This window comes from Bidens hawaiensis, unplaced genomic scaffold (genome assembly GCF_021521415.1).
Source record: "Bidens hawaiensis isolate Kalapana, Puna unplaced genomic scaffold, B.hawaiensis_p1.1 tig00004192_1, whole genome shotgun sequence".
NCBI lineage: Eukaryota > Viridiplantae > Streptophyta > Magnoliopsida > Asterales > Asteraceae > Bidens > Bidens hawaiensis.
Genome location: NW_027491249.1, coordinates 233,382 through 252,120, shown reverse-complemented (window position 1 = coordinate 252,120; position 18,739 = coordinate 233,382). Strand labels below are relative to the sequence as shown.

Here is an 18,739-nt window from a genome sequence, read left to right as displayed (position 1 = left end):
GAAGGAAGATCGCATCCTGGTTAGCACCTTGTAAATTGAACGTTTTGAACACACGGGTCAGACGGTTGATGTGTGCCGGTGCATCTTCATCTTCACGACCATGGAACTGGTGGTGATTGGTGATGTTGTTCATGACATAGGATGGGATCTGCCACGAGTTAGGGTTATTAATGTCGGGGGCGATAATGGGTGAGTGATCTCCATGGAACCCTTCAAAAGCTTGCTGGTACACGATGCGGTTATTCTCGGCCATTGGAACGGGTCTAGGACTTGATGGTGGCGAATTGGCGGGTGAATTGGAGGGTGATGATTTTGGTGAAGTATCAATGGTGATCGGTTGCTTTTCTGACGATGACGAGCTTGCCTCAGACTTCAACGGAATAGGTCCAAAGCAATTCAGCGGCGGTCCGTGCGAACGAAGATGTGGCATGTACCTGAAAAACACACAAAACAAAATTAGTAGACTCTAATAAAAGACTCGAAAAAAAAAAAACTGAAAATAAAATAAAATTGCTAACACTTAAATTATTATCTGACCAAGGTTTTCTTCTTATGGCTGACCTTCTGTCCGTATATCTCTCTCTGCCTTCTGTTCGTCCGTGCCCCTTCAATTATTGTCAAGACCCTTTTAATAGTTGGTATGTCGGTTCAAGAATGTGTTGGGCTTGCTGCAAACCTAAATAAAAATTGCTTCCATGTGGGCCGACCTTCTACTTTTACTCTTTGTAACCCAATTAAATTAAGCTGGACCACTCATTGATTTAACTGCCATGTATATTAACACCACAACAACTTTAAATGAATCATGAGAATGTGGGTGGATTTTACGTACAAAACTTTACACATTACTTTCTTTTATGTTTGGTTTTTATTTATGATGGTACGAAGTCTCGTGACGGTTTATTCCCTGCTGACATCGGGAGACCATTATTAGGGGTGAAGCTTCTTGGGGGAGCTGTTAGTAAAGACACCGGGTTTATTAAGGGTTTGGCAAAGAAGAGAGCTGCTAATGCTGTTGATTTGATGCGTCTTCTCCCAAAACTTGGTGACCCGCAGAGTGAGTTACTTTTGCTTCAATCATGTATGGGTATTGCTAAACTTTTCTTCGGTTTGAGAACATGCCAACCTGTACACATGATGGAGGTAGCGGTGTTTTTCGACAAGGGATTGCGTGAGGCGATCGAGGACATTGTAGTTTGTGGAGGTCCTTTCTTTGGAGACCTCCAATAGCGACTTGCTTCCTTACCCATTAAGAATGGGGGTTTGGGGTTGTATTCGGCAGTAGAGGCTTCCTCTTATGCGTTTGTGGCCTTGAGAGCCCAATCGTAGGTGCTTCAGGATTACATTTTGCGAGACAGTGGTATATGTGGGATGGATTCTGATTATTCTTGTGCTCTGGCTTGTCTTCGTGATATGATTCCAAGCGTCGATTTTAGCAGTTTCTCTAACAAAGAAACCGCCCCCTCTAAAGCCCAGCATGCATTGGCGAGCGCTCTTTGACGTGTGCGAATATATATATAAAATTTGAATAAAAGTTTCAGCGGGTTTTAAAAATGGTTTTCACCAACAACCAAACCACACACGAAAGGCAAGTGTACCTATCGTTTGTAGCAAAGTATCGGTAAGAACCGAGTGTCAATCCATGGACACGGCTAACTTTTGATACTAAATCTTTGTAATTAATTTAACCAAACCAACAATCCAAATAATTTCTTTTCAAGTAACTAAACTAGCATACAACAATGACAAAGCAAATTAAATACAACTAATAATCAATCCAAACAAGGCTACTTAGACTATGCATCCACTCAACTTAGTGACAAAATAGCAATGATAATGACAAACATCATGTATTAAGCACCAACATTAAATTCCAATCAAGACAACCTAATACTAGCAACCAAACAACATGATGGGTTTTCAACAAGTTAATAACCATAGATCAGTAAGTTTGTCAAAACTACCTAATCTCATAATCAAAGGAAAGCTAGAATGAAAACAACAAACTAACCACCTAAAATCATGTAAAATAGACAAGTTCAAGAACACTAGTTAAACACATGAGACTTTTAATTAGCAAAATATGAACCAAGAATTATGGCCTTAATCCCTAGTAAATATTAACCAACTCAAAGAATCATATTATCACCATACAATTTTCCAATATCAAGTGATAGGTTTCATGCCTTTTAAAATTCATAACCAAGTTAATTTTCACTAGTCATTCCTAACTTAGTGATATAAACAAAGTATGCATACACAAACTAAGTTCATAAACAAATACTTAACACATAGTTTTCCAACATATTATGGCTAAGCATCTATCAAACTAAAAAGACTAGGAATTAAAACAAGCATTCAACCATCAAACTCTATTCAAGAACATATCATAAACTTGAAGAATACCAACTTGCCAAAATCATGCATAGATAAAATATCACATAAGTAGGAGTTTCAACATAATCTAAGTAGTAAAAGTATTAGCCCATAAGGCTTAATACAACAACCAAAATCAAAATAGTCTTACAAAGCATTGTTAGAAACAAGAAATTGCAGACTAAGATGAATGATGAATGCTACTTGCAAGGATGATCATACAAGATGGAAGCCTTGAATTCTCCCTAGCAAACACACAACAATTTTCTAGAAATTTTAGAGAATTCCCCTAAGGCTCCACCCTTGAAATGGGGGTAGTGGAGGTATATTTAAGCTTCTGGACGTCTGGCATGGGCTCGTGCACGGGCATGCACGGTCGTGCATATAAGTGGAAAGTCAACACCTTGCTTTAGCCTGACCAAAAGGTCAGATTTCTCTGTTCTGGCACGGTCATCGGCACGGGCCCGCACGGCCGTGCAGATCCTGCACGGGCATCCGCACGACCATGCACGGTCGTGCACCTTTGAATTCGCGGCACTGGATCTGGCACGGGCAAGCATGGTTGTGCAAGTCTGGCAGATTGCCTATTTTGTCCCCGAAACGCCCTCTTTTCATGTTTTCTTTGTCGGGCGGGCGCCCTGACTTGCAAATTCACAAATAACTCTAATAAGTAACAAAACCAATGAATTTGCATGGAGTTTAACACAAATATGAGGATAATTCAATGCAATAAGATGTAAACTTTGGGTTACATCAAACATCCCCACACTTGAACTTTGCTTGTCCTCAAGCAAATAAAACAAACTCCAAAATAGCAATAATAACCCGCAAGCAATAATCATTCAAATCTTTAATAGATCAAGCAAGCATTGTATATATGTCTAAACAAGCCTAATAAGAATGAAGACATAATCTAGAGAACATTACAAATTGTCATCACATTCCCACCTTGCAAACCTCGCAATGTTCACTCATACACTCGGCTATATTTAGTGATCATGCGTGTAATAGTGCATGTTGAGAACACTCGATGCCAAAACGATGACTAAGCAAAGTATAGGCTTGTTTAAGGGTCAAATCAAATCGACACATACATGGCATAAAACACGAGTACTTGAGGGTTGTAACTTGGCTTAGGGTTAGGGTGAGGAATTTTTGGGAAAATTGGCTAAACGGCTAGAAAATCCGGAACTAAGTTAGCTATACAACAAAATCTAACTAACTAAACCAATTGGTTTAAATGGGCCGAGAGCTAACAAACCGAAAATTGCTCTTTGAAATCTAGTTTCACCTAAAAATATGATGAACTAACTTCATAACTTCTCTTCTTTTCTTCCAAAGTTTTTTTTTTTGCCATAAGTAATAAATATTTACATACAACTTTTCACCTTGGGAGAAAGCATTGTGTTTCTAAAGTTCCCAAGTGAATAATAAAAGAAAACAACAAAAATGAAATACAAAAGAAATAATGACTAACTTAGCCGAACCGGATTTCTAACCAAAAATGGGTAAAAATATAAAAGGCTATATGGCTAAGTGGCGATAAAAATAGGGTGAAATCATAAAAACACGGGAAGAGGCCAAACATGGGCTACTAAGCAGATAATGTGTGTAAGGAAAATATAAGTGAAAAAATGGCTAGACAAAGGGTTTATCCTAAATTCCTCAATGGTTTATGCCATGTATATGTATATAGTTTTAAAATGCAATCCCAAAAACAAGTTCTACCTTACAATAATTACCCGGCTCACTCAATTGCCCGCAAAAACATGAGAAAAAATCTGATGAGGCCAACTCACGGAAACGGGCGGAATGGGTAACTTTTGCAAGGTAAGAATGTGAATCTTGTTTGTCATGCTTAAAGGTATGTCTTTTTATAGATTTTTCGGCTTGAATGTCTTAAAGATTTGTGCTTTGACAAAATAATTAAAGTTGAATTAAAATTGCTTAGTGGTTATTATTTTCTACAAAAATTCTTAGGAGTTTTGCAAAAATTTTAAGTTTGGACAAACAAAATTCGTAAAATTTCCCTCCCCATACTTAAATTGTGCAACACCCTCGTTGTACAGCCAAAAACTATAAAAGTAAGTGTAAAAGAGAGAACAGAAAACTCCCCAGAAAAATGCAAAACTGCCAGACTATAGACCCGGTCAGATCCAGGTGAAAATCCGGCAACGCCAATTGTGCACTAGGACCACCTGCAATGACAAAGCAAGACAAGACACAACCACCGCAAGACAACAGAAAGTAAAATATAATCCAAAACACATCCAAAGATAGCATTCATCATAAAAGCACAAGAGAAAAAATCTACACACAAAGATAACTACCACAGTCTAGAAAACACAAATAATAATAAAAAAAAACTGCTAATCATCAGTCATGTCGTCGAAAGCTGAGCCAGTAGGCTCCGGGTCTTGGTTCGCGAACGGGGAAGCACCATACGGATCAGCGGCCATGGTGAACTGACCAGGTTGCGAGAACTGTGCGTCAAAAGGTGGTGGCTGCATGCCGGCGGGGTGACTCGACGAAGAAGCGCCGAAGGACCAAGATGGCGCAGCCGGGACCGTGAAGCCACTGTGGCCCGCGTGGGCCTGTCTATAGGCGAACATCCACTCAAATCCACGGCGGGTGTAATCAGCCGTGTAGTCAAGCAGACCCCGCTGATCGATCTGCTCCGCCCGAAACTGCTGCTGGGCGAGCTGGAATTGCTCATGGTTGAGGCTGAACTGGTCAAAACTCTGCCAAAATGCTCGTAATCCAGCGGTATCGGACCTGGCTGTGGCTCCCCCTGGCCCTGCATATCATCGTCGTCAGCAGGGGGAAGCGGGTCCCAAATGCGACCCCGCCTGTCAACCAATCTGGTTTGGTTCCCAGTTACCCTCACAATCCTCATTGCCCGGAATCGAGTTATGTCAATGAGAATCCCCTCGCCCATCTTCGTCAAATTCTGAGCAGCCGGTAAATCCATAACTCCAAGTCTGTGGGCGAGCTCAGTGATGAGCATCCTTGCACAAATGGAACTACCAGAAGTGGACCCACCCGCTCGACTGAAACATTTGGCCACAATAAACCCAAGATTACAACCATGCCCGTCAATAATGCAGTAAAGGTGAAAAAGATCCCGGGTCACGACATTGCCCACACTGTCACCGTGGCCCCCAATGCAATAAAGAATACAGTGGTGCAGCAGTCGGTGTAAGGGGTCTACCAGTAGTGTGGCCTTTGACGAACGGCCGTCATGCGGTTCTCCGGCAACCCGCAACCAAAAAGCGTGCCTGTCCTCCGAACTCGGAAAATCTCTCAGCCCGTCAAACAACTCAGTCTCAATCTCCTCATCGGTATATAAACCCATGGTGCTAGCCAGGGTGGCAAGCGACCATGTATACCACTTCCCCCCCAACCGAAACTGGACCCCATTATTGCTGTCATGAGGATCCAAAATCAGGGGGTCCACGAAGAAAGAAGATAAAAACTCCAAGGTAAGCTCGAGAAAGACGGGCCGACGAATGAAGAGAAGGCGCTTCCACGGATCTGTGAGCAGTGCATCGAAAAGCTCACGTTGGTTTATGTGTTCAAGCGTCTTGTAGCACGGGATGCGTCCCATAACGAATTTACTCCTCCTCCGCCAAAGCTCAGCGAAGCGATCACGAGCGTTGCTGCTTCTAGTATCATTCCCAGTAAACCGGCAGAACGGGTGTCTGCGGCCCGACATCTGTCAAACGAGAGATGAATTCCAAAACAAAAGATAAAGGAAAGACGAAACACGGGTCGACTGACTCTTCGGCATGGTCATGCCAAAAGCAGTGCAAGGCAGTGCGAATTGACCGGACCATGCACAGGGGCTTAAGAAAGCATACTGGTCAACTGGGGAAGTCTGGCCAAAAATTTTACAGTGCACGGCCGTGCGGGACCGTGCCGGCGACCGTGCAAATCAGGCCAGCAGATTTCCGGCGAGAAAAACACCACACACGGCCGTGCGGGACCGTGCCGGCGACTGTGCGTGTCTGCAGAGAAAGTGCAGACGACGGTTTGCTGCTGGAAACAACCCGATCGACCGAATTCAACGCAATCAAGCCCAGAATAGCCAAATACAACCCTAAAACTAACCAAAACAAGGAATTAGGGCAAATTCGACCCAAAAGTGATAGGATTGGAAAAACCCCAAATTCCTCATGAACAAACCCTAGAATCAATGAAAATAAGGAAAAGGAAGATGGAAAGGAAGATTAATCATACCTTTAGTGTGGAAATCCGGTGAAGAACAAGAGATTTGGGGGTTAGGAGGTCGGAATCTGTTGTGGGGCGAGTGGAATGGATGAAAATGGGGTAGGTAGGGGATAAAAACTGATAAAAACCGTCTGCATGGTTCCCGAGGTGAAACCGCACGACCGTGCGGGGTCGTGCAGGAGCCCGTGCAAGAGTATTTTGGCCTACCAATTCTCATTCTGCCAATTTGACAGCAATCCACTCAATTCCAAACCAAAATGGTTCCCGATTCTGACCATTATGAGCCCTAACCCTTAATCTCTCGCTCAAAGAACGAAACCGGAAAGAACAAAGATAGCCTAACTCTTCGCAAAACAACCAACAATAAAACAAACACTCAAAAACTACAAAGTTCCTAAACATGCTAAATTTTTACGGAGTCGATAGCTAGACTCACACTCCCCACACTAGATCTTGGGGTGGAGGTCGACAACCTCCAAAACTGTCTCGACCGGCTCACCCAAATAGTGTTTCAAACGGTGACCGTTCACCTTGAAAATGCGTCCATCATCATGGACAATCTCAACGGTACCGTACTCCAACACCTGTCTCACACTAATGGGGCCGGACCATTGGGATTTCAGCTTCCCGGGGAATAAACGGAGGCGAGAATTATAAAGCAAAACACGATCGCCCACTTGGAATTGTTTTTAGTCCTTCAACCGGGCGTCATGAAGCTTTTTGATCCTCTACTTGTAAATCCGTGAATTCTCATAAGCTTGGCCTCTCAGCTCCTCAAGCTTATGCAACTGACCCATCCTGTTTTTACCCGCGCATGCAAGATCAAGATTTACACTTTTCAATGCCCAGTATGCCTTATGCTCGAGTTCAACAGGGAGATGACACGCTTTCCCGTACACCAATTTAAATGGTGTCGTACCAATCGGTGTTTTGTAGGCGGTACGGAAAGCCCACAGCCCGTCATCCAATTTCTTAGACCAATCCTTACGGTTCTGACTAATTGTTTTCTCCAAAATCCTCTTGATGCCCCGATTCGTGACCTCAACCTGCCCACTCGTCTGCGGGTGATATGGTGTAGAGAAGCGATGATGGACACCATACCGGGACAATGCCTTATCCAACTGAGCATTACAAAAATGTGTCCCTTGGTCACTAATCAGTGCTTTGGGGGCACCAAAGCGGGAGAACAACTTCTTCAAGAATTTCACCACCGACCTAGCATCATTTGTGGGCAAGGCTTGCGCCTCGGCCCATTTTGAAACATAATCAACGGCCACTAGGATGTAACGGTAGCTGAAAGAAGTCGGGAAAGGTCCCATGAAGTCGATGCCCAAGACATCAAAAATCTTGCAGACCTGAATCGGTCGCTGGGGCATCTCATCTCGTGATGAGATGTTGCTTGCCCTTTGACAAGCATCGCAAGACTGCACCATGCCATGAGCATCATGAAAGATGGTTGGCTAGAAAAACCCGGCGTCAAAGACCTTCTTCGCCGTGGATGTGGCTCCATGGTGCCCTCCGGTCGGGCCCTCGTGACAGTGTTTCAAGATCCTTCGAGCCTCGTCACCATACACACACCTACGCACGAGCTGATCAGCACCAGCACGGAACAAGTAAGGATCCTCCCAAAAATAATGCTTGACATCAGAAAAGAATTTCTTCTTTTTCTGGTGAGTCAAACCCTTAAGCATGATCCCACTAGCAAGAAAATTCGCAATGTCAGTGAACCAAGGGTGATCCTCATCCCGTGTCTCGATATGCATGAGGAACTCGTGGGGGAAATTGTCATTTATGTGAACCCCTACTTGTTCCGATGAAACTGAGCACTCAAGACGGGAGAGGTGGTCGGCCGCGACATTCTCAGCACCCTTCTTGTCACGGATCTCAATGTCAAACTCCTGCAGCAACAAAATCCATCGATTAAGTCTCGGCTTCGCATCTTGTTTACTGAATAGATAACGAAGGGCTGCATGATCCGTGAATACAATGGTCTTAGAAAGGACAAGATAAGACCGAAATTTATCGAATGCGAAGACAACAGCAGGGAGCTCCTTTTCAGTAGTCGTGTAATGCTCCTGCGCATCGTTTAGTGTCCTACTCGCATAATAAATCGGGTGAAAGTGCTTATCCCGCCTTTGACCTAAGACCGCCCCGACTGCAAAGTCACTAGCATCACACATCAACTCGAAAGGTAAGGACCAATCGGGGGCAACCATGATAGGGGCATTCACCAATTTCTCCTTTAGAAGCTCGAACGCCCGAAGACATTCGGAGGAGAAAACGAACGGGGCATCTTTCTCAAGGAGTTTCGTCATTGGGCGGGCGATTTGGGAAAAGTCCTTTATGAATAGCCGATAAAATCCCGCGTGACCGAGAAAACTCCTAATAGACTTCACCGAATTGGGTGGCGGAATCTTCGAAATGGTATCAATTTTTGCTCGATCAACCTCAAGCCCCGCTTGTGAAATCTTATGCCCTAGCACAATGCCTTCCTTCACCATGAAGTGGCATTTCTCCCAACTAAGAAAAAGATTGGCCTCCTCACAACGAGCCAACATTCTCTCCAAATTTCTCAAACAATGATCAAAAGAACTCCCGAAAACAGAAAAATCATCCATGAAAACCTCCATGGAGTCCTCGATCATGTCATGAAAAATTGCCACCATGCATCTCTGAAACGTGGATGGGGCATTACACAGTCCAAAGGGCATCTGCCGGTAGGCGAATGTGCCATAGGGACATGTGAATGTCGTCTTTTCCTGATGCTCAGGAGAGATGGGGATCTGAAAGTATCCCGAGAAACCGTCAAGAAAGCAATAGTACATCTTTCCCGACAGTCGCTCCAACATCTGGTGAATGAAGGGGAGTGGAAAATGGTCTTTCCTCGTGGCATCGTTGAGTTTGCGGTAGTCAATGCAAACTCTCCATCCTGTGACGGTACGCGTAGGAATCAACTCGTTCTTCTCATTTACAACAACCGTCATACCGCCCTTTTTCGGGACGACCTGCACCGGGCTCACCCATGGGGAATCAGAGATCGGATAAATCAATCCAGCATCGAGAAGCTTGATGACCTCTTTCTTCACAATGTCTTGCATATTAGGGTTGAGACGCCGTTGGTGCTGCACCACGGGTTTATACTCCTCCTCCATTAAGATCTTATGGGTACAAAAGGATGGACTGATCGCTTTTATATCCATGATCTTCCAAGCGATCACGTGCTTATGCCTTTTCAAAACTGTGAGCAACTTTACCTTCTCCTCGCTCGACAAACTAGCAGAAATGATAACTGGCAAGCGAGACCCATCCTCCAAAAAGGCATACTCCAAATGGGACGGGAGTTCCTTTAGCTCGATAGATGGTGGGTCCACAACAGAAGGTTTTGCCTTAGGCTCGACAACGCGATCAACATCCTCAATCCTCTCTAAACACTCAGGAGGCTCGTGATCCACACCATAGACCAACTCCTCAAATAGAGGTCCACTGACCAAGTCAGAAATCCCTCCAACACACAACTGAGTATCCAAAGAGTACTCCTCACTCGTGTCCTGTATGTGCTCACAAATGCAAGAATCGACAGTATCAATGTATAGCACGTCATCATGATCATGTGGGTGGCACATGGATCTCCCAATATCAAAGGTCACCTCCTCGTCTCCAACTCTAAGAGTGGGTCTGCCAGTGCAGACATCAATGAGAGCTCTAGCAGTGGCTAGGAAAGGTCGACCTAGGATGAGCGGTACATTTTTATCCTCATCCATGTCCAAGATCACAAAGTCAATAGGAAACACAAATTTGTCGATTTTCACAAGCATATTCTCAACTATACCCCTCGGGTATTTCACCGAGCGGTCGGCAAGCTGAATGCTCATGCGAGTAGGTTTAGGCTCACCTAGGCCTAGATTTGCAAAAACAGAATAAGGCATCAAGTTTATGCTAGCACCTAGGTCGGCTAAAGCGTTACTAACCGACAAACTACCGATAAAACATGGAATGGTAAAACTGCCCGGATCGGTCATTTTTTGGGCAGTTTATTCTGAAGAACCGCCGAACACTCCTCATTCAAAGTCACACAAGAAAGTTCCTCTAATTTCTTCTTATTCGAGAGGACTTCTTTCAGAAACTTAGCATACTTAGGCATTTCTTTCAATGCATCGAGAAACGGAAGATTAATGTGAAGCTGCTTAAAAAGTTCTAAGAATTTCCCGTACTGCTCTTCCATTTTCTGCTTCTTCAAACGGCCTGGGTATGGAATGGGAGGAACATAAGTCCTAACTGGCTCACTGGTTTGTGCGGTACTGTAACATTCGTTACTTTTCAAACCTGAAAACCCGACCCATTTCAAATTTTCGGTTTTTGTTTATAAATATATATATTATTAATATTCTCAAGTTTCACTTCATGTGACATTCGTCATTTTTGAGTTAGTATTGTGTTCGTTAAACCGACCCGGTTTTTCATTTTAATGTACTCTTGTTCGTCGTTTATCATACCTTCATTTTCTATTCGTATTGAATTCCGAGGATTTACGGTTATCATTTGTCGCTTTCAATTCATTTTGCGCAATTAACGAAAGTTAATGTTTTAAAGATAAAACAATTTGCAAACTGTGCGGGTAAAATATAAAAATATCCAAGTTATATAAATTCTATTTCATATAGATTGCACCTCAAAGTTCAAGGACTAAAGAGTAAATATATTTTGAAAACTAATCCGTTTTATTAGTCGAGATGATCCATTTAGTTATAAATACAATCATATGTTACATATTTCATATGTAATAGTTTTTCCTAAAGTTATTTAAATATATTAACCATTACTAATATATATATATATATACACTTTATTCAAATATCGCATAGATAACATTACGTACGTATAACCAAAGTACATTTTTTTTATTATTATTTAATTATGTCACATTTTTTTTTACTTAGTTGGTTTTAAAAGATGAAGAAAAATACATTCCTACTAAATTTAAATCTTTGTCAAAATTCTTTATGATGATAATAAATGTGTTTAAATATAAATTGTAGGTTACAATTTAATTTTTATGACCAATTACAAGTTTTAAATGGCATTCATGACCCATTAAGTATTTTGACCAATTTAATACAATTGAAACAACTCTAGCTCATTTCACTTATAAATAGAGCTCCATTCATTCCCATTTCCACACAACTCAATTTACAAAAGATTCTTGTTATTTTCTCATTTTGGTGAATTTCAGTAACTTTGATTTCTGAAGTCAAACCGTGAAGTTAAAGATTTCTTCTTTTATTATCTAAGTTCTTGTTCCGGGTATGTTTTTAGTTTCTGCTTGTTCGTGTTGTTTAGAACTTAATGTTATATTATTTATTTAACATTAGTGTAGTTCATCAAAAACGATCTTGACTCGCTTATGTATTTATTCGGTTCGGTTTAGTTATTTTATTTATCCAACATCTAAAACTAATTCTTTTCATCTCACTCTCTAAAATATAATAATTTTTACCATGTCGGAAACGAACCCAACCTAAAGTTGAGTCCGGGTCCGACCGGAAATGAACCGATTTCTTTTAAGTCGTCTTTATTATTAAATAAACCAAATAGATTATTAAAAATTATTTTAAATCAAATAAAATCATTTTAACATAAATAAATTATGTATAAATCTAAGTTTAACATTTTTCACCTAAAAACTAACGTTCACCTTCATCGGAAATCGGTTTTGGTGTGGAAACCGATACATCAACGGGAAGAGTGGATCTACCACTCCTCAGGGTAATCACCTTAGCCTCGGCATTCGGATTAATCTCAGTGTTACTTGTATGGCTACCCGGTGGTCTCGCAGAGAGGAGCTGAGCAATCTGTCCAACTTGATTCTCAATGGTCTGAATGGACGCTTTCTGATTCCTCAACTCGAGATCGTGTCTCTGGAGAGTCTCATCAATCTTCAGGTTCCTCTGTTCAGCCAGTTTGTTTGAGGTCTCGGTTTTAGCCAAAAGCTGAGTAAAAAGATTTTCAACACTAGACCCACCATTAGACTGACCACTACTACTGGAACCCTGAAACTGAGGCTTTTGCTGGTAAGATTGGTTCTGGGGTTGATTCTGGTAATTTGGATTTCGGTCAAACCCCGGTGGCTTTTGACTCTGATTCTGACTGCCACCATTATCTTTCCAGCTGAAATTTGGGTGGTTTCTCTATCCCGGGTTATAGGAGTTGTTGTAGGCATTGTTTTGGCGACCTACAAAGTCAACATCCTCCACCACCATGGCCTGCTGGCACTGACTGGTCTGGTGTTTCCCGTCACACACCCCACAACGAGAGCTAGACTTACCCAGATCGGATTGCATATCTTTTGGTTAAGGCTTCTAACTGAGCGGAAATGAGGGTATTAGAATCGACATGAAGAACGCCTTTGGTGGTAGGGATACTACGAGGCGGATTGTATGCAAAACTCTTCTTAGCAGCTCGCTCCAAGACATCCAACGCCTCGTTGGGAGTACACCTACCCAAATCTCCTCCCGCAACCTGATCAACGGCCTGCTTTTGTGCTCCGGATAAAGCATGGAAGAACGTACGACACTGAAGACCGCGACTCAAACAGTGATGAGGGCATTTTCTCAACAAGCCCTTGAACCTCTCCCATGCAGCATGAAGTGACTCATCATCATCAACACGAAAACCAGTGATTTTTGCCCGGTATCTTGCAGTTTTATCGGGTGGGAAGTATTGAAGAAGAAACTGCTCAACCAATTGGTTCCAAGTGGTGATGGAACCGGAAGTGAGTGCCTTTAACCATTCCAAGGCAGCCCCGCGAAGTGAGAACGGAAAAATTCGAAGTCTTACGGCATCGTCCGTACACCCCTGGATCTTGAATGTCGTACATAATCGCAGGAAATGCGCAACATGAGAATGAGGGTCTCGTTCGAGAGGCCATGGAAAGAAACGGAATTTTCGACCATATGAATAATACTTGACTTGATCTCGAAACTCACGGTAATCTCGGGCTTCCTAACACCGCTGCCGTAGCCATCGAGGGACGGCGTGGCGAAATCATCCATGCGACCTTGATTGTTCGGATCCGCCATTTCTTCAACCTCGGGATTCGCGTCGTCCTCCAAAACTTCATTTTCAATGACCTCGGCAATTTCTCGTGCTCTCCTCCTCAAACCTTCTCGAAGATGTCGCTCGGGTTCAGAAAAGGGGGAAACAAGATCAGGACCGGGTGTGGTGGACATGCATCACCCGAAAGAAACGCGGAATGGAAACAAACAAGACATGGAAAACTATCTAAAAAAATATAACTAAAATAAAATAAAAAAAGATGAATAAAAATGAAATAGACTAAAATAACATAGAGCAAAAATATCAACAAGGCAAATCAATTACTTGTATCGTTTTCAAAAGTAAAACATCGTTCCCCGGCAACGGCGCCAAAAACTTGACGTGTGCGAATATATATATAAAATTTGAATAAAAGTTTCACACAAATCGGGTTTTAAAAATGGTTTTCACCAACAACCAAACCACACACGAAAGGCAAGTGTACCTATCGTTTGTAGCAAAGTATCTGTAAGAACCGAGTGTCAATCCATGGAGACGGCTAACTTTTGATACTAAATCTTTGTAATTAATTTAACCAAACCAACAATCCAAATAATTTCTTTTCAAGTAACTAAACTAGCATACAACAATGACAAAGCAAATTAAATACAACTAATAATCAATCCAAACAAGGCTACTTAGACTATGCATCCACTCAACTTAGTGACAAAATAGCAATGATAATGACAAACATAATGTATTAAGCACCAACATTAAATTCCAATCAAGACAACCTAATACTAGCAACAAAACAACATGATGGGTTTTCAACAAGTTAATAACCATAGATTAGTAAGTTTGTCAAAACTACCTAATCTCATAATCAAAGGAAAGCTAGAATGAAAACAACAAACTAACCACCTAAAATCATGTAAAATAGACAAGTTCAAGAACACTAGTTAAACACATGAGTCTTTTAATTAGCAAAATATGAACCAAGAATTATGGCCTTAATCCCTAGCAAATATTAACCAACTCAAAGAATCATATTATCACCATACAATTTTCCAATATCAAGTGATAGGTTTCATGCTTTTTAAAATTTTAACCAAGTTAATTTTCACTAGTCATTCCTAACTTAGTGATATAAACAAAGTATGCATACACAAACTAAGTTCATAAACAAATAGTTAACACATAGTTTTCCAACATATTATGGCTAAGCATCTATCAAACTAACAAGACTAGGAACCAAAACAAGCATTCAATCATCAAAATCTATTCAAGAACATATCATAAACTTGAAGAATACCAACTTGCCAAAATCATGCATAGATAAAATATCACATAAGTAGGAGTTTCAACATAATCTAAGTAGTAAAAGTATTAGCCCATAAGGCTTAATACAACAACCAAAATCAAAATAGTCTTACAAAGCATTGTTAAAAACAAGAAATTGCAAACTAAGATGAATGATGAATGCTACTTGCAAGGATGATCAAACAAGATGGAAGCCTTGGATTCTCCCTAGCAAACACACAACAATTTTCTAGAAATTTTAGAGAATTCCCCTAAGGCTCCACCCTTGAAATAGGGGTAGTGGAGGTATATTTAAGCTTCTGGACGTCTGGCACGGGCATGCACGGTCGTGCATATAAGTGGAAAGTCAACACCCTGCTTTAGCCTGACCAAAAGGTCAGATTTCTCTGTTCTGGCACGGTCATCGGCACGGGCCCGCACGGCCGTGCAGATCCTGCACGGGCATCCGCACGACCATGCACGGTCGTGCACCTTTGAATTTGCGGCACTGGCTATGGCACGGGCAAGCATAGTCGTGCAAGTCTGGTAGATTGCCTATTTTGTCCCCGAAACGCCCTCTTTTCATGTTTCTTTGTCGGGCGGGCGCCCGGACCTGTAAATTCACAAATAACTCTAATAAGTACCAAAACCAATGAATTTGCATGGAGTTTAACACAAATATGAGGATAATTCAATGCAATAAGATGTACACTTTGGGTTAAATCACTCTTTTTAGTAAAATTTTTCACGACATGGAGTCACACTTTACATGACAAGCAGACAAAAAGCCATTTTTGAGTGTCTACAAGCACCACATGCTCAAGATTTTCTTCTTGCTATCCCTATAGATGGGTTAGGCCAGCATATGTCTCCAGTGGAGTATCATAGTATCCTTAAGTATCGCCTCATGATTCCTCTATTTCCGGTTGATGAGATATGTCCTGTTTGTCGTAAGGCGTGTTTAAACTCATATGAGGAGCACGCGGTGCACTGTAAAGAGCTCCCGGGGTTAAAGTACCGACACGATCTGGTTAGGGATGTGCTCTTTGATATATTCAGGCGAGCTGGAATTTCTGTTAAGAAAGAAGCACCTGTGAATTTCCTGACTGGCCCATCGGAGGGAAGATCATCTCTTCGACCGGCTGACATTTTGGTGTTTGGATGGATAGGAGGGAAACACGTGTGTGTGGATTTAACAGGGGTTTCTCCTTTGGTGGGCTTAGGGAGTAGTGGTTTCGTAGTCGGTCAAGCCGCATTAAAAGCTGCTTCAGGTAAGGTGGCAAAACATGAAAAGGCGTGTCTTGACAACCAACATGTATTTATTCCTTTTGCTTTTGAAACTTTTGGTTTCCTTGCGCCTGAAGCTGTGGAGCTACTTACCCGTGTTCAGCGGGTCATGCATAGTAATGTTATGACTCTAAGATCAGCAAATATAGTTTTTAAAAGATTGGGTTTTGCGATTCAAAAAGGGGCAGCGGCGCAGCTTGTTGCCCGCTTACCTTCTGTTTCGATGTAATCTAAACTTATCTTATTTAAAAAAAAACATTCTTTAAAAAATAATAATAATAATAATAATCAATATATAATTAGCTTTTTTTTAAAGACTAGTTATCAAAATAAATACAACTCGTTTGAATCTTCACTTCATCGGTCTCAAGGTTGGTAAAAATATCCAATTTTAGCACATTATCTCTTAAAACCTTAAAACCCCACATATGAGCTAACTAGGAATAATATTCAATAAAAACCCATCTCAAAGCGCTTAAAAGTGTAAGAATATTTATATAATAATATGTATATTTTATACCACATCAGAAGACATTGGTGAAGAAAGTGTGATTCACATCCTTGTCATACCGATCACATAAATGATACATCATACGAGGAACTTGCACACTTGTTATTTGAAGATTAACGGAGATGAAATCTTGTTTATATCATATGCCATACAAAGCGGTTAATTAATGTGAGAGCTCAATAGGATCTAGATCTTATGATTACAACGATGTTCATGTTGATTATCTATACGGTTAGGCTAGGTATACTTTAGTGTGTGTACTGTGTGTGTTGAGAAAGCAAATGGACAGAGTAACGAGAGGGAATCAGGAAAATATCAGAACTGTTACGTTAAAATAGTTTACAGGGGTTATATATAGATGATGACCCTATTCGTTAAGATAAGCTTAACGAATAGGTCATTCGTTACAATTACTTAACGAATAAACAAACTTATTCATTAATACTTTAATGATAGCGAATAGCCCAGATTCATTATGTTCCATTCGTTAAACTTGGTTAACGAATGGGACTTACATTTAAGACGAATGTGACAAATTCGTTACGGAGTAACGAATGTGCCTTACACTTAGGCAAATTTACATTAACAACCCCTATACTGTTAAACTATTACATTATTAACCAATAAAGACCGAGATGGACAAAACATGTATCAACAAACTCCCCCTCGTCTCGAGCTCTTTATCTTTCATCTCTGGAACATCTTGGTCTTCCAGTCAACGTAACTGTGAATCTTGTATGCGTAACATACACGAATGACCTTCTGAAACTGCATAGCAAGCTCGTAGTCATATACATTAGCAAACCTGATCTGACTTGTAAATAAAGCATCGTTGTCAGCTTCAGATAAGTTAACCAGCCACATCGGATCAATCACACGTATCGTCTTCGTGTTTGAACCATGACCGAATACAATAACCGCTTCACCTGTATGATTGTCGTAATACCAATAATTAAACGAGGTGAATAGACTCTGAGGAAAGATCTTCATTGGAACCCTCTTCATCGTCCTTGGCGGATTCACTTGCAATATCATCTTCCTCCAGCCTGCGCGTGTATCAATCTCATCAATATACTTGTGAGTCGGCACCTATGGCTTGAAGAACTTGAAACCAAAATGGGTTTCATGTAATAACTGCTTATAAAACCACCAGCCCACTGATCGTTCCCACGATTCACGAACGGTCTGTTTGCTAGTGTTCTCACATCCTATCTAGGCATAGATAAGATATCGTGTGGGCGCTTGAAGTAATAAATATCGTGCTCCCATTTCACAATGCATACTTTAAGCTCCGAATCAAATTGCCAAGCAATCAAATCACCCTTGACGTCTTTTGCTGGCCTGTACTTTTTCATCTGGTATGCCGATGCTCGAGCCTTTGCCACATTGACTTCCTCTCGTTCATGATAACGAAAGGTCTCGATCATCTTGTTCATCTTTGTTACATTATGCCCAAACATACCATCCGAAGCACGTTTACGCTTTTTCTCGACGTGACTTGTTTCAGTAGCTTTCCATTTTTCTCTCTCTTCTTGTAATCGACGCTCTGCTGCATCAAACTGCTCAGTAGTGAAAAACGGAATACCTGAGTCGTTGTCGTTATCGGTGTAGAACTCAGGGTACTCCTCAGCAGTAACGTCTTCAACTTCCACCTCATCAACATCAGGCACATTCCCGTGTGGAATGCCTGTATTAGTACTTTCCTCTATATCAATATCCACGTCAACACTCTTACCCAACACATCCACCTCATCTTCATTTAGATCCAGAAGCAAGGAAATTTGTTCTTTTGTTAACGAATGATCAACAAATACTCCTTGTTCGATCTCGTCCGTGTTTACCATACTATACACTACTCCGTTCATCCCCACAAATAAAATCATATTTGCTGGAATGACATCAATTGGTTTAGCTCTCGTGTAATCCTTGTATGGTACAATCTGCAACTGATTATCTCCAGATCCACCACCAGCACTCGCATTAGTCTTATTACCTGCTGACGGT

General features: G+C 41.4%; 1 non-coding gene and 1 pseudogene across 1 annotated transcript; one reads left to right on the top strand and one right to left on the bottom strand.

Moving 5' to 3' along the window:
• The window catches only part of LOC143625673 (uncharacterized), a 192,273-nt pseudogene that overhangs the window by 3,870 nt on the left and 169,664 nt on the right, over window positions 1–18,739 (bottom strand).
• On the top strand, window positions 13,193–13,297 carry LOC143625709 (small nucleolar RNA R71). Its single transcript, XR_013152315.1, has one exon. It is a non-coding gene; the product is annotated as a small nucleolar RNA R71 (small nucleolar RNA).